General features: G+C 52.2%; 1 long non-coding RNA gene across 1 annotated transcript; it reads left to right on the top strand.

The window, feature by feature from the left end:
* The first annotated feature begins 6,879 nt into the window (after positions 1-6,879).
* Positions 6,880-12,864, top strand: LOC129058197 (uncharacterized). Its single transcript, XR_010135894.1, has 3 exons — positions 6,880-6,974; positions 10,601-10,672; positions 12,447-12,864. It is a non-coding gene; the product is annotated as an uncharacterized LOC129058197 (long non-coding RNA).
* The last annotated feature ends 588 nt before the right edge of the window (positions 12,865-13,452 follow it).

Genomic DNA, 13,452 nt, shown 5'->3' with positions numbered 1-13,452 from the left:
GGGGGGCTCCGGCCGCGGCGTCGGGGGCCTGGGCAGCGAGGGGGGCACCGCGCGACTCCCAGCCGGCGAGAGGCTGGGCTTGGGGCTTGGCCTTCTAAGGGAAAGGCAACCCCCGGGGGCGGAGTCGGGGAGACGCGGCCCGAGCTTCCCCGACCGCCTCCCCGCTTAAGGAGGACCGAGCGAGTTCCCTGGATGCGCCCGGAGAAGGCGACCAGGCCGGAGCGGCCCCCGCAAGGCGGAGCAGTGGGGACCTAGAGCCAGCCCCAGCCGCCTGGGTGTTCCCCGGGGTCCATTTGAAAATTGGGTTGTCTTCTTCGTAGAGGTTCTTTCCAGAGGGTTGTCTTCTTCGTTCGTAGAGGTTCTTTCCAGAATCTGGATACGTGTTCTTGGTCCGGACGCATGCCCTTTGTATTGTAGATGGATTCTTGGATTCGCATTTATTGAAGTTATTGCAAATATCTTCCTCTATTTTGTGGTTTACTTTTGCTTTGGATGAACAGGAGTTACTCTTAGTGATGTCCAATTTATCAATTTTTTTTTGTGGTTAGCACCTTTTTATTAGGATATCCTCCTGTATTTCCTTTTAGAAGCTTGTTTTAGGGCTCATATTTAGATCTATGATTGATTACATATTAATTATTGTGAATGGTGTGGTACGGGGCTAGAGCTCATTTTCTTCCGTGTAGATATCCAATTGACCTGGCATCATTTATTGAAAAGCATCATTTTTTTTCCACCGAATTGGAGGAGTCCCCAACATCTTAACATAAATCAGCTGAAGAGTGTGTGTGTTTCGGAACTCTATCCCACTGGTTTCTTTATCCTTGAATCAACCTCACGCAGTTTGAACAATAGAATTAACCAACTTGACCTAATTCACATATGTACAACACTATAAAATACTTATTCGTCCCATGTGCACATAAGATGTTTATCAAAATAGACCGTATCATGGACCTTATACAAGTCTCAGCAAATCTCAAAGGATTGAAATCATACAGTGTGTCCTCTCTGAATTAAAAGTCAATAACAGAAGAATTACTGGAAAATCTGCAAATGCTTGGAAATTACATGTCACACTTCTAAATAATCAATGGGTCAGTAATCACAGTGGAAGATGTAAAATATGTTGACAAGAACAGTGAAAAATAAGACATCAAATGCTGTGCAGTGCAACTAAAACACTGCTTAGAGGAAATTTGATAGCTTTAGAAGAAAGATTGAAAATTAGGCCAGGCGAAATGACTCACACCTGTAATTCCAGCATTTTGGGAGGCCGAGGCGGGCAGATCACCTGAGCTCAGGAGTTTGAGACTAGCCCGGTCAAAATGGTGAAAACCCCGTCTCTACTAGAGATACAAAAAATGAGTTGGGCATGGTGGCAGGTGTCTGTAATCCCAGCTACTAAGGTGGCTGAGGCAGGAGAATTGCTTGAACCTGGGAGGTGAAGGTTGCAGTGAGCCGATATCATGCCACTGCATTCCAGCCTGAACAACAGAGTGTGATTCCATCTCAAAAAAAAAAGGAAAAAGAAAAAGAAAATTACTGCTCTAAGCTTCCACTCAAAAAGCTAGAAAAAGAACAGTTAAACTAAAGATGAAAGGAAATAATAAAAATAAGAGCAGAAATTAATGGAATAAAGCAAAAAATAGAGAAAATCAACAAAGCCAAAAATTGGTTCTTTGAAGAGATTAATAGAACTGATAAACCCCTGGAAAGATTGAATGAGAAAAAAGATAACACAAATTTCACTATCAAGAATGAAAAAGAGTACATCACTATAGATACTACAAGCATTAAAAGGATAAAAAATAGCATGGAGCAGTTTTTGACAGTGCATTTGAAATTTTAGATGATACTCAACTTACCAAAACTGACACTAAAAGAAACAGAAAATCTGGATAGTCCTACACCAATTAAATACATTGAATCTGTAATTTAAAATCTTCCCACAAAGAAAATTCTAGGTTCAGATGGTTTCATTGAGAAATTCTTCTCAACAGTTAAAAAAAATACCACCAGTCTCATACAAACCTGCACAGAGACTAAAAATGAGGGAGTATTTCCCAACTCATTTTATGAGGTCAATGTAATTTTAATACCAAAACCTGTAAGGAACATTACCAGAAGCTAGGAAAACTATGGAACTTCTATCTGCTATGACTTTCCTGTCTGGGGAGTGGGAAGAATAATAATACCTACCTCCTAGGATTGTTGGGAAGACTGAATTCTTTTTTTTTTTTTTTTTTTTTTGAGACGGAGTCTCCCTCTGTTGCCAGGCTGGAGTGCAGTGGCGCAAACTCGGCTCACTGCAACCTCCGCCTCCTGGGGTCCAGTGATTCTCCTGCCTCAGCCTCCCGAGTAGCTGGGGCTACAGGCAACTGACACCATGCCCGGCTAATTGTTTGTATTTTTGGTAGAGATGGGGTTTCACCATGTTGGCCAGGATGGTCTCAGTCTCCTGACCTCGTGATCTGCCCGCCTTGGCCTCCCAAAGTTCTGGGATTATAGGCGTAAGCCACAGCGCCCAGCCTGGGAGGACTGAATTCTTAATCCATGTCATGTAGTAAGTGCTCAGTCATTGTTAGCTGCTTTTTCAGAAAAGCTATAGTACTGTAAAATCTGAGGGTACATTTTAATGAACTCTTTAATGCAGTCTAGAGCTCCTTGGACAGTGTGTGCCTCAGATTTCTGAAGAGCAGTCAGGTTTGGGATTCCCTGTATTTTATAGCTAGCATTATAGAAATGCAGAGAGGGAAAAGATCTTGCCCAAGGAGTCACTGCAAGACTGGGCATGGCCAGACTGTAAACCTTGGGGTCTAACTCCATGGTTCCTGAAGTACCTCTGTCAGGGGAAGAGCCTATGCTTGTAGGCAGGAGACCAGGAAGCTCACACCTGCAGCCTTCCTGCTGTGTAGCCTCAGGCAACTTCCTGCCCCATTCACAGGCTCAGTTTCCTCCTGTGCAAAATGAACTCATACTTCCTGCTTCCTGCCTCCTGTTGGAGCTGTCTCCTGGGCTCTGACATGGGGGTAGTGGGCCACTGGGCATAACTGATAGACATGTTCCGCACCCCAGGAACTGCAGAAACCAGGTAAAGCTGTGTCTCTGGATGTTCAGTATGGAACATTGCTAGCAGTAAGGAATTGAAAATGACCTAAGTGTGCCGGGCGCGGTGGCTCACGTCTGTAATCCCGGCACTTTGGGAGGCTGAGGCATGTGGATCACTTGAGGTTAGGAGTTCAAGACCAGCTTGACCAACAAGGTGAAACTCCGTCTCTACTAAAAATACAAAAAATTAGCCAGGCATGGTGGTGCATGTCTGTAATCCCAGCTACTCGGGAGGCTGAGACAGGAGAATTGCTTGAACCCAGGAGTCGGAGGTTGCGGTGAGCCAAGCTCGTGCCACTGTACTCCAGTCTGGGCGACAGAGCAAGACTCTGTCTCAAAAAAAAAAAAAAAAACAAAAAAAACAAAAACAGAAAATGACCTAAGTGTTTATGAAGAGATCAAGCCCAGCACGGTGACACCGCACTAGTAGTCCCAGCTACTTGGGAGGCTGAGGCAAGAGGATTGCTTGAGCCCAGGAGTTCAGGGCTGTAGTGCCTGTGAATAGCCACTGCACTCATCCTGGGCAACTTAGCAAAGACTCGTTTCTAAAACAAATTTTAAAAAGAGAGCAGATTAGGAGATTAAGCAATCTGGAGTACCTAGACTGCAAACCCTTATTCAGACCTTAAAAAGCTTGGGTCATGCTGGAGTCAGCTGAGGTCTTCCTGTCCACTGAGACCTGGAGCAGGCCCAGTCCCAGCCCTCAATTTCCCAAGAGTGCTTTGACTTCTTGGGAGCCTACATTTCTCCGGTCACCTTTGGCCCTGATTTTCTATCTCTGCAGAACTCTTACATCCACTCTTGCCATGCATTTGACTCCTCTCTCTGCCCCAGTGTTGACCTAGCATGGAACTCGGTCCCTGGTTGGTGAGTGGGCTTCTGAGCGCTGATACCAGCCCACCAGACTGGCTTAAGCACAGGGCAGTTTGATTTGTGTGACCAGAGAGAGGTCTGTTGGTTTCAGGCGTAGCTGGATCCAGGAGTCTCTTTCCATCTGTGCTCCCCTGTGATAGCTCCACTGTCAGACAGACTGTCCTGGTGTAATTGTAGGATAAAGCCCACAGCTCCCTGTCTATACCTCACAAGTTCAGGCTTTGCCAATGGAAAAAAGTCAGGCTGTCCAGGTAGCTCTGGGAGATCCCCTGGGGTGGGCAGCTTCTGTACTCTGCCCATTTCCAAGCCAGCTGTGGCTGGACATGGGGAAGGTGTTAAGCAGTCAGGCCTGGGTCTCATACCTGGCCCTGGATGGCGTGGAAGCGAGTGGGCCCCCATCAGCTCCTGTGGAATGTGACCTGGAGGATGCTGGATTTCCATAAGAGCCTGCTCACTCAAGGCTGCTGTGTGGTCACAGAGTGGTGCACAGAGGGGTCCATAACCCAGTGATGCCCACATTCAACATTCCAAATTCAAGCCAGCCCCTCAGGCTTGGGATTCTCCCAGCCTAGCCATCCACCTCCTCATGGCTCCTCTCTATCTCATCTCTCCTGTGACAGCTGCTGCCATTCACCTCCTCATGGCTCCTCTCTATCTCATCTCTCCTGTGACAGCTGCTGCCATTCACCTCCTCATGGTTCCTCTCTATCTCATCTCTCCTGTGACAGCTGCTGCCATCCACCTCCTCATGGCTCCTCTCTATCTCATCTCTCCTGTGACAGCTGCTGGCCTCCCCCACCCTGGTCCTCTCCCCTTGGCTCAGGCCCTGCCATACACTGGCACAGAATGGGAGCATCCTGGTTGTCGTCCTGGAAGGCTGCTGTGGCCTTGTGCCGCCTTGGAGACTGAGCGGAGCCCTCCCTCCCACGGTGACAAATGTGTGGTGCCCCCCAGAAGCAGGGCACCTTCCTCTGTGCAGCCACCTGCCCCAGCCGGCTGCAAATCTCAGATGCTGTGAATAGATCTGTCATCCATTTCCTTTGCCCGATGGTCTGAGGCGGATCTGAGACTCTCCTCCTAGCATGGAGTGGGGAGGGAGGTCTGCTGGTCTTGGAAGGCTTCCGGAGCCCCCCTCCCTGTGTCCAGTGACTTCCCTCACTGAGGGTTACCCCTTGGGGTAGAGGCCACTCTACCCCGTTGCCCTTGCCAACGCAACACCCTGAAGTGAGTTGTGTGGGTGATACAGCTTGGATCTGTGTCCCAGCCCAAATCTCCCATCAAATTGTAAACCCCAGTGTTGCGGGAGGGGCCTGGTGGGAGGTGATTGGATGATGGGGGCTGATTTACAGTTCTCGTGATAGTGAGTGAGTTCTCACGAGATCTGCCTGTTTAAAAGTGTGTGACACCTGCTGCTTCACTCTCTTCCTCCTTCTCCAGCCTCATAAGACGCGCCTCTTTCCTCTTCACCCTCCGCCATGATTGTAAGTTTCCTGAGGCCTCCCAGCCATGCTTCCTGTACAGCCTGTGGAACGGTGAGCCAATTAAATCTCTTTTCTTTATAAATTACCCAGTCCTGGCTGGATGCAGTGGCTCACACCTGTAATCCCAGCACTTAGGGAGGCTGAGGCGGGTGGATCACCTGAGGTCAGGAGTTGGAGACCAGCCTGGCCAACATGGTGAAACCCCGTCTCTACTAAAAATACAAAAAATTAGCTGGGTGTGGTAGTGGGCACCTGTAATCCCAGCTACTCGGGAGGCTGAGGCAGGAGAACTGCTTGAACCCAGGAGGCAGAGGTTGCAGTGAGCTGAGATTGTGCCACTGCACTCCAGCCTGGGCTACAAGGGTGAAACTCCATCTCAAAATAAATAAATAAATAAATAACCCAGTCTCAGGTACATTGGGGACATCATGCCGGGGATGGGTGGGACTGGGCTGGCGTTAAGCCTGCAGGCCACTGGGGTCGGTGACACGGGTGGGTGGGACTGGGCAAGCATTCAGCCTGCAGGTCACTGGGGTTGGTGACACGGGTGGGTGGGACTGGGCAAGCATTCAGCCTGCAGGTCACTGGGGTTGGTGACACAGGGATGGGTGGGACTGGGCGAGCATTCAGCCTGCAGGCCACTGGGGTCGGTGACAACAGAGCCCTTGGACTTTGTGCCGGCCACCTCACTCTGGACTGGCCTGTCCACCCACCACCCGATGGCCTTCAGATAGATGGTCCCTTTTTTGCAAAACCAGGCAGAGGGCTGTGTGGTGAGCCGCCCAGAATCTTTCTGCTGGGTGGTGTGTGTCTGCACATGCCCCAGGCTGACACCCCCCGTCACCTCCTGGTCACTGCAGGCTGCCTCTGAGGAGGGCAGTACCTGCCCACAAGGCCCACGGAACCATGGCTTCTTCCCAGTGGTGATCCTTGATGGGCTGGAAGGTGACCGAACCGCTTGTCCTTTATAAGCTGGGCTTGCTGCTTGTGGCTGAGGGCTCCTCACCGTTGAGGAAGAGCTTGTCATGGGTGTCAGCGTTTAAAAGTGGAATGTGAGTTTCTGAACGCGCTGGCATTGCAGAGGAAAGTACATACTTGCAGGGAAAAAGACACGAAGGAGACACAGGAGACGGGGGCGGGGAATGGAGGGTTGAGTGGCAGCGGCAGCCTCAGGCATAGGTGGGTCCTGTCTGGCCCTGATTTTCCTTTTTTTTTTTGGAGTCAGGGTCTCTCTCTGTCACCCAGGCTGGAGTCTTACTCTGTCACCTAGGCTGGAGTGCAGTGGCGTGATCTCGGCTCACTGCAAGCTCCGCCTCTTGGGTTCATGCCATTCTCCTGCCTCAGCCTCCCAAGTAGCTGGGACTACAGGTGCCTGCCACCACTCCTGGCTAATTTTTTTTTTTTTTTTTTTTCAGTAGAGACAAGATTTCACTGTGTTAGCCAGGATGGTCTCGATCTCCTGACCTTGTGATCCGCCCGCCTCGGCCTCCCAAAGTGCTGGGGTTATAGGTGTGAGCCACCGCGCCTGACCACTCTGGCCTCATTCTTTAGAGGGTCTGTTCTGAGCCCAGCCCCTAAGGGGTACTGAGCTGTCAGTATGTGCAGGGGCGTGGATGGTATGAGTGGGCCGGACAGGGTGTGGACCGGCACGGCACGGCGTGGAGAGGCCAGAGGGACCGGGTGGGGCCGAACACATGCAGCTCGCAGGAAGCCTCTGGAGTGCAGGGCGTGCTGCGGGTGCAAGAGACAGGCTGCGGCGCTCTGAGGGAATCCGGCATTCTGAGTTGGATCAGAGCCTGGTGTCTCTGGTGGGGCCAGGACATTCTCATTGGCCCATTCCCGTGCATGGGGTGACCCAGGCTGCATGGAGGGAGCCGTTTGTGGGTGGGCCACACCTCTTGTTCTCCTTTCAAAATGCATCCTGAGGTAGCAGCTGCCTGGCTGCTTCGACATTGCCACCCCGTCCCAGCTGTGCCACCTCCTTCTGGACAGCCCCAGCACCCTCAGTGAGACCAGAGCCCCTCCTGCCTCTGCAGCTTCCTCCCCGGCTCCTCAAAGATAACTTTCCTTCTTCCTGGAACATTCTTCCCCCATCTTCAAACTCTGCCTGCCCGACGTTTCCTCAGGGAGCGCCCCCCACCCCACCCCACGGGTCACACCCACTCCAGGTTCAAGTGGCCGAGGTGAATACTGGGTGGACAGGGCGGGAAGTGGGCGGCAAGACACCTCCGCCATCCCAGCCCACCCTCGCTGTGGTCGAACCTTCCCACTAGAACTAGAAGGAGATTCCTGTGTTTTCACTTGGCCAGCGCAAGCCTTCCTCCTGGGCGGAGGGACCCCCCTCAGGTCTCCCCACCTCCTGTAGGGGTTTCCCTGTGCCTGGGAGGCAGACGGGCTGCGGTGAGCCCTGAGTGGACTCAGCCAACAGCAGGGGCTGCTGCTATTGTGCCCCCCACCCCCTTAGTGGGTCCCCCCAAGTCATCTGCGGCAGTGGGACCAGCTTATTCTAAACCTCGGAGTCCTTCCTTCCCCTTCTCTCTCGTGGAAGAAGAACGTCTACTTCTTCATGAAGCAACTAAATATTTCCTATCTGCAGTGAGCGGCGGGATGCGCTGGTTCTGAGTCACAGAAAAGCAGCCTCACGCTGCTTCTAGAAGGAAGGGAATGTATGATCTGCGCCTCCAGAAAAGGCACCCCCAGGCCCCGGCCTCTCTCTGGGAGGTCTAGGGCTGGGTCATGTGACCGGTGCTGGCACAGTGAGGCTGCCAGAGGATCCTTGACCAAAAATTTATAGCATCCTCAAGCCCTGGAGACGTTTTAAGAGAACCAGCAGCAGAAGCTAATAAAGTGGCCGAGTGGGCATCAATTCGCAAACCCTCTCGGCTTGGCTCAGGCCCCTGGATGAGGTCATTGCCCTGGTTTCCAGATCAGAACCCTCCAAGGAGAGGCCTCGAGGTGATGGGCAGAGTCTGCAGTGGGCCAGTTCCAGGGAGGGTCCCTTGGGTGCTTCTGCAAGCACCCCATCCCACCATGGGCAGAAAGCCAGGGACTGTTCGCACCCCAGGAGGCTCAGCGCTGCACAGTAACCCCTACAGTTTGCACGGGCTGAACGAGGTCCCGTGAGAGCTGCCGTCAGGGCAGGTGACCCAGGTCGCCCCCTCGAGAGAGGTGTGTAGTGCAGAGACAGAGGGACAGGAGCTCCCTGGGCTGGAGGCTCTCCTCCCACAAGCTGCCTGGACCCCCTTCCCCATCTGGAAGGGGGGACACGCCCCTGGTCTGCTGCTCATCTGTGGTGATAGATGATCAGATGGGATGTACCTGACCAAGGGGGCACCATACACTTTCTGTGCCAAGGCCTGTGGGCCTGTTGCCCCATTTGCCCAGATGGCTCCCTGAGCAAACAGCCCCTCCCCATTCACTTTTCCCAGAAGCTCATTCCTCTTACTAATGAAGGATCAGAGCTTGGACCAGAAGGGTTTTGTATAAACTCAGATGAGTGCTAAGTAAACAGCTGGGAACCCACACGGCTGGAGAGTTTGTCCACTAGCCTTGCAGCCAGGCAAGGGCGAGTGACCGCAGGCCAAGCAGGGGCCACAGTCTCCTGCTTTTAGCACCCCCCATGCACCAACCCCCTTCCCTCCCCGGTACGGGTCTGGAAGAGTGGGCTTCAGCCGGGCCAGGGGGTCCTGATGCAGCCTCGTGGCCAGGCTCAGCCAGGCCAGCCACATCCTCTTCCACTGTGGATAGAGCTGCCCCAGCTGGAACCTACCGCCTCTGGCAGCAACCTGCCAACCCTTGATATTACAAAATCTTTTTTTTTTTTTTTTTTGAGACGGAGTCTCACTCTTTCGCCCAGACTGGACTGCAGTGGTGCTATCTCCGCTCACTGCAAGCGCTGCCTCCCGGGTTCACGCCATTCTCCTGCCTCAGCCTCCCGAGTAGCTGGGATTACAGGCACCTGCCACTGCACCCAGCTAATTTTTTGTATTTTTGGTAGAGACGGGGTTTCACTGTGTTAGCCAAGATGGTCTCGATCTCCTGCCTTGTGATCTGCCCGCCTCGGCCTCCCAAAGTGCTGGGATTACAGGCGTGAGCCACCACGCCCGGCCGATATTACAAAATCTTTAAGTATTGCTAATCCGGCAGATGAATGGTGACACCAGGTGGCTTTACTGTGCACATCCCAGGCCACCTGTAAGGCCAAGCGTGTTTCATCCCCCTGTTGCTCATTGGACTCTCGGGATCTCTAGGTAGAGAATTTGCCCATTTCTCTGGGATTTTTTTTTTTAGTTGGTTATAAATGCTACAGATATTTCTCACCAGACTTTCACTTCAAACTGTTTCTCTTCCTGTGCAGAGATTGCGCATTTTGTCAGAGTCAAATGTACCCATCCTCTGCAGCCTCGGCCTGAACGGGGCTTCCCCGCCCCAAGACCACACACCGCTCGCCCAGGCTCTGTCCTGACCTTCTCGGGTGTTTTGTTGTTTTGGTGTTTCAGGTTGGCCTCATTTTACTTTTATGTGGTATTTGGAAAGGACGTATATCAGGACTCAGGAACTGAAGTGTTTTGTTTGTTTTTATTTTTTATTTTTTTGAGACGGGGTCTCACTCTGCCACCCAGGCTGGAGTGCAGTGGCGTGATCTCAGCTCACTGCAACCTCTGCCTCCCAGGTTCAAGCGATTCTCCTGCCTCAGCCTCCAAGTAGCTGGATTACAGGTGTGCACCACCACACCCAGCTAATTTTTGTGTTTTTAGTAGAGATGGGGTTTCACCATGTTGTCCAGGCTGGTCTCAAAATCCAGACTTCAGGTGATTCACCAGCCTTGGCCTCCCAAAGTGCTGGGATTACAGGTGTGAGTCATTGTGCCCAGCTGGGAACTAAAGTGGTTTTTATTTTTATTTTGTTTCTGTATTTATTTTAGAGACAGGGTCTTGCTCTGTCACCCTGGCTAAAGTGCATTGGTGCCATCACAGCTCACTGCAGCCTCAAGCTCCTGGGCTCAAGCAATGCTCTTGCCTCAGCCTCCCGAGTAGCTGGGACTACAGGCATGAGCCACCATACCCAGCTTGAAGTGGTTTTCAGAACCATTTTTGTGAATGTGAGAAAGAATTTACCTTTTTTTTCTTCCCCAGATTGGCTTGGCTGTGGGTCCAAGGTGTCATCTCTTATCTCTCTGAGGATTGTGATGTTTAGGGACCTTTTTGGTAGGTGGCATTTTCACTGCTCCTTGCTGCGCCTCGGTTTCCCCCAGGTACTCCTCTGTGTGCTTTGGTCCTTCCTTTTTGGGGGGAAGGCCTGCCCTTCCATAGGAGGAGCAAGACTAGCAACTCCTTGTGGGGTGTCCAGGTGGAGCCTGGGGACTGGCCTGCTTCTTTCTTGGGGACCCCAAAAGGAGGTCTTTTCCCCAGGCAGTTCAGCATCTCCCAGGAAGGCCCCTGAGGTCTCCTGCTTGGGGTTGGGGGTCCCTGTCTAGCTAATGGCAGCCTGAGCCGAGTGCAGGAAGGGTTCCAGGGGCCACAAGTCAGGAGGCAGCCCCTCCTCCACCCTCTCCCCAGACCTTAGCCATCCCGTGTCCCTCAGCTGTAACCCCTTAGATCCAGTTTCTCCAGAGAAGACCTTGTTTTGTCAGCTTTGGAAGGGCCATTGGGCCTGGCTGTAGGAGGCAGGGAAGGGGTGTGGGGTCCCCCACAGCAACCTGTGCTCCCAGCCCCAGCCCCACCATTCATCCGTGCCGTGGTCACAGTGCTCGTCATCCACGCCTGTGGGAGGAGGACGGTGTCCTGCAGGTGGGCCTGGGGCTGGGCCTCGTGATGTGCCTCAGCCAGTGGGGCATGGGCAGGTGATGACCATCCCCTCCCAGCGGACATTTGAGGAGCTGTGCCCCTTTCTGGCGCAGGACGGCACTGTCTCAGGGAGGGCTGCTGGCTTCTGGGGTAAAGTGGGAAGAGGATGGGGTGTGAAACAGCAGCAGAGCATTTGGGATAGGCGTGTGCCTGCGTGAGGAAGCAGCCTGGGCTGCCGGAGCCACTGGGATTCCAGGGCTGTTTGTTACAACAGCAGAACTCTGCCGAGGCTGACAGCTACACCTGCTAAGTCAGTCACCCTCCTCAGCTTTGGGCTAAAATGTGGGGGACATCAAAATCTCTCATCTTGCCAAGTGCGGTGGCTCATGCCTGTAATCCCAACACTTTGGGAGGCCGATGCGGGTGGACCACTTGAGGTCAGGAGTTCAAGGCCAGCCTGGGCAACGTGGCGAAATCCCATCTCTACTGAAAATACAAAAATTAGCTGGGCATGGTGGTACACACCTGTCATCCCAGCTACTCAGGAGGCTTAGGCAGGAGAATCACTTGAACCCGGGAGGCAAATGTTTGCCCAGCCTGGGAGACAGACAGAGACTCGATCCTCCACCAAAAAAAAAAAAATCTCTCATCTACTGTTGTCTCCTCCCCAGCTTTTTTTTTTTTTCTTGTGGGCTTTTCCCCTTTAGGGGGAAGTTTTTAAAATTCCTTTCCTGTTATTGTAGGAGGGTTTGGGAGGGAGAGAGGGCTAAGGAGACACAGATAACGGGGATCGTGGCTGCCCTGCACTCTTTGGTTTACAATCAGTGCCTGTGGACTCCAGTGCACACTTCGCTGGCCTCTGCCTGCTGTGCAGCTTCATTCCAGGGCCTTTTGTTTTCTCATGGACAGTGTTGTCCCGTCATTCCTTCCCTTCAGCGGGCTTGTGGGGGCAAACTCCGAGTCCGGGTGGGTTTGCAAATGCCTGGAATTCCTCTCATGCTTGAAAGATGATGACTGCGGTTAGATTTGAAGCCGTCACCCATTGGTCTTTATACTCCAGTTGTACATGTCAGTCTGATTTGTGTTCCTTTTTTACCTCATAGCCTTCCTCTCCCCCTCCTCCTCCCTCCCTCCCTCCCTCCCTCCTGGCATGAACCTGGTGGGTTAGGACAACAGACACTTGACTCTCTCACAGTTCCTGAGGCTGGAAGTCCAGAAGTCGGGGTGCTGGCAGGATGTGCTCTTCTGAAGCCTCCCGGGCAGGGCCAGCCACATGCCCATCTCCTCGCTCGGGCATCTGCCGGCGGTCCCCGGCGGTCCCCGGCGGTCCCCGGCTCATTGCTGCATGGCTCCGACGTCCGCCTCTCCTGCCACGTGGCCTCCTCCTGGTGCCTCTGTGTCCAGCTCTCCCGCTCTGTCTAAGGACAACAGTGACTGGTCATGGGACCCATCCTAATCCAGGGTGACCTCGTATTAACCTGATCACATCTGCAAAGACTATTTCCAAGTCCAGCCACACTCCCAGCTGCTGGGGGCGGGACTTGAACGTATTTTTTGTGGGGACACAATTCCCCTCTCAGGTTTTAAGATTTGTCTTTATCATTAAAGTTTTCAAAACTATCATGTGTCAGGTCAACATTTTGTTTTCCCCTTTTCACCTGAAAACTTACATTTCTCTTCAATTTGGGGAAATTTTTCCTGTGTGTGTCTGTGTCTCTGTGTGTCTATGTGGTGTGTGTGTCTGTGTTTTCTGTGTGGGTATGTGTGGTGTGTGTGTTTTCTGTGTATGTATGTGTGGTGTACGTGTATAGGTGGGTGGTCTCTGGTGTTTGTGTATGTCTGGGTTTTCTGTGTATGTGTGGTATGTGTCTGTGTGCTTGTGTATCTGTGTGTGTGTGTTCATCTGTGTCTATGTGTGGTGTGTGTCTCTGTGTATGCTTGTGTATCTGTGTGTGTGTTCATCTGTATGTGTGGTATGTGTCTCTCTGTGTGTGTGTGCTTGTGTATCTCTGTTCATCTGTATGTGTGGTATGTGTCTGTGTGTGTGTGCTTGTGTATCTGTATGTGTGTGTTCATCTGTATGTGTGGTATGTGTCTGTGTGTGTGTGTGCTTGTGTATCTGTGTCTTTCTGTGTGATGCATGTGTCTGTGTGTTCATCTGTGTGTATGTGTGGTGTGTATGTGGGGGGGTGTCTGTGGTA

The sequence above is a fragment of the Pongo abelii genome, chromosome 11, assembly GCF_028885655.2.
Source record: "Pongo abelii isolate AG06213 chromosome 11, NHGRI_mPonAbe1-v2.0_pri, whole genome shotgun sequence".
NCBI classification, from domain to species: Eukaryota; Metazoa; Chordata; class Mammalia; order Primates; family Hominidae; genus Pongo; species Pongo abelii.
Note: the sequence above shows the minus strand (reverse complement) of the source record. Positions and strands in the feature narration are given on the sequence as shown.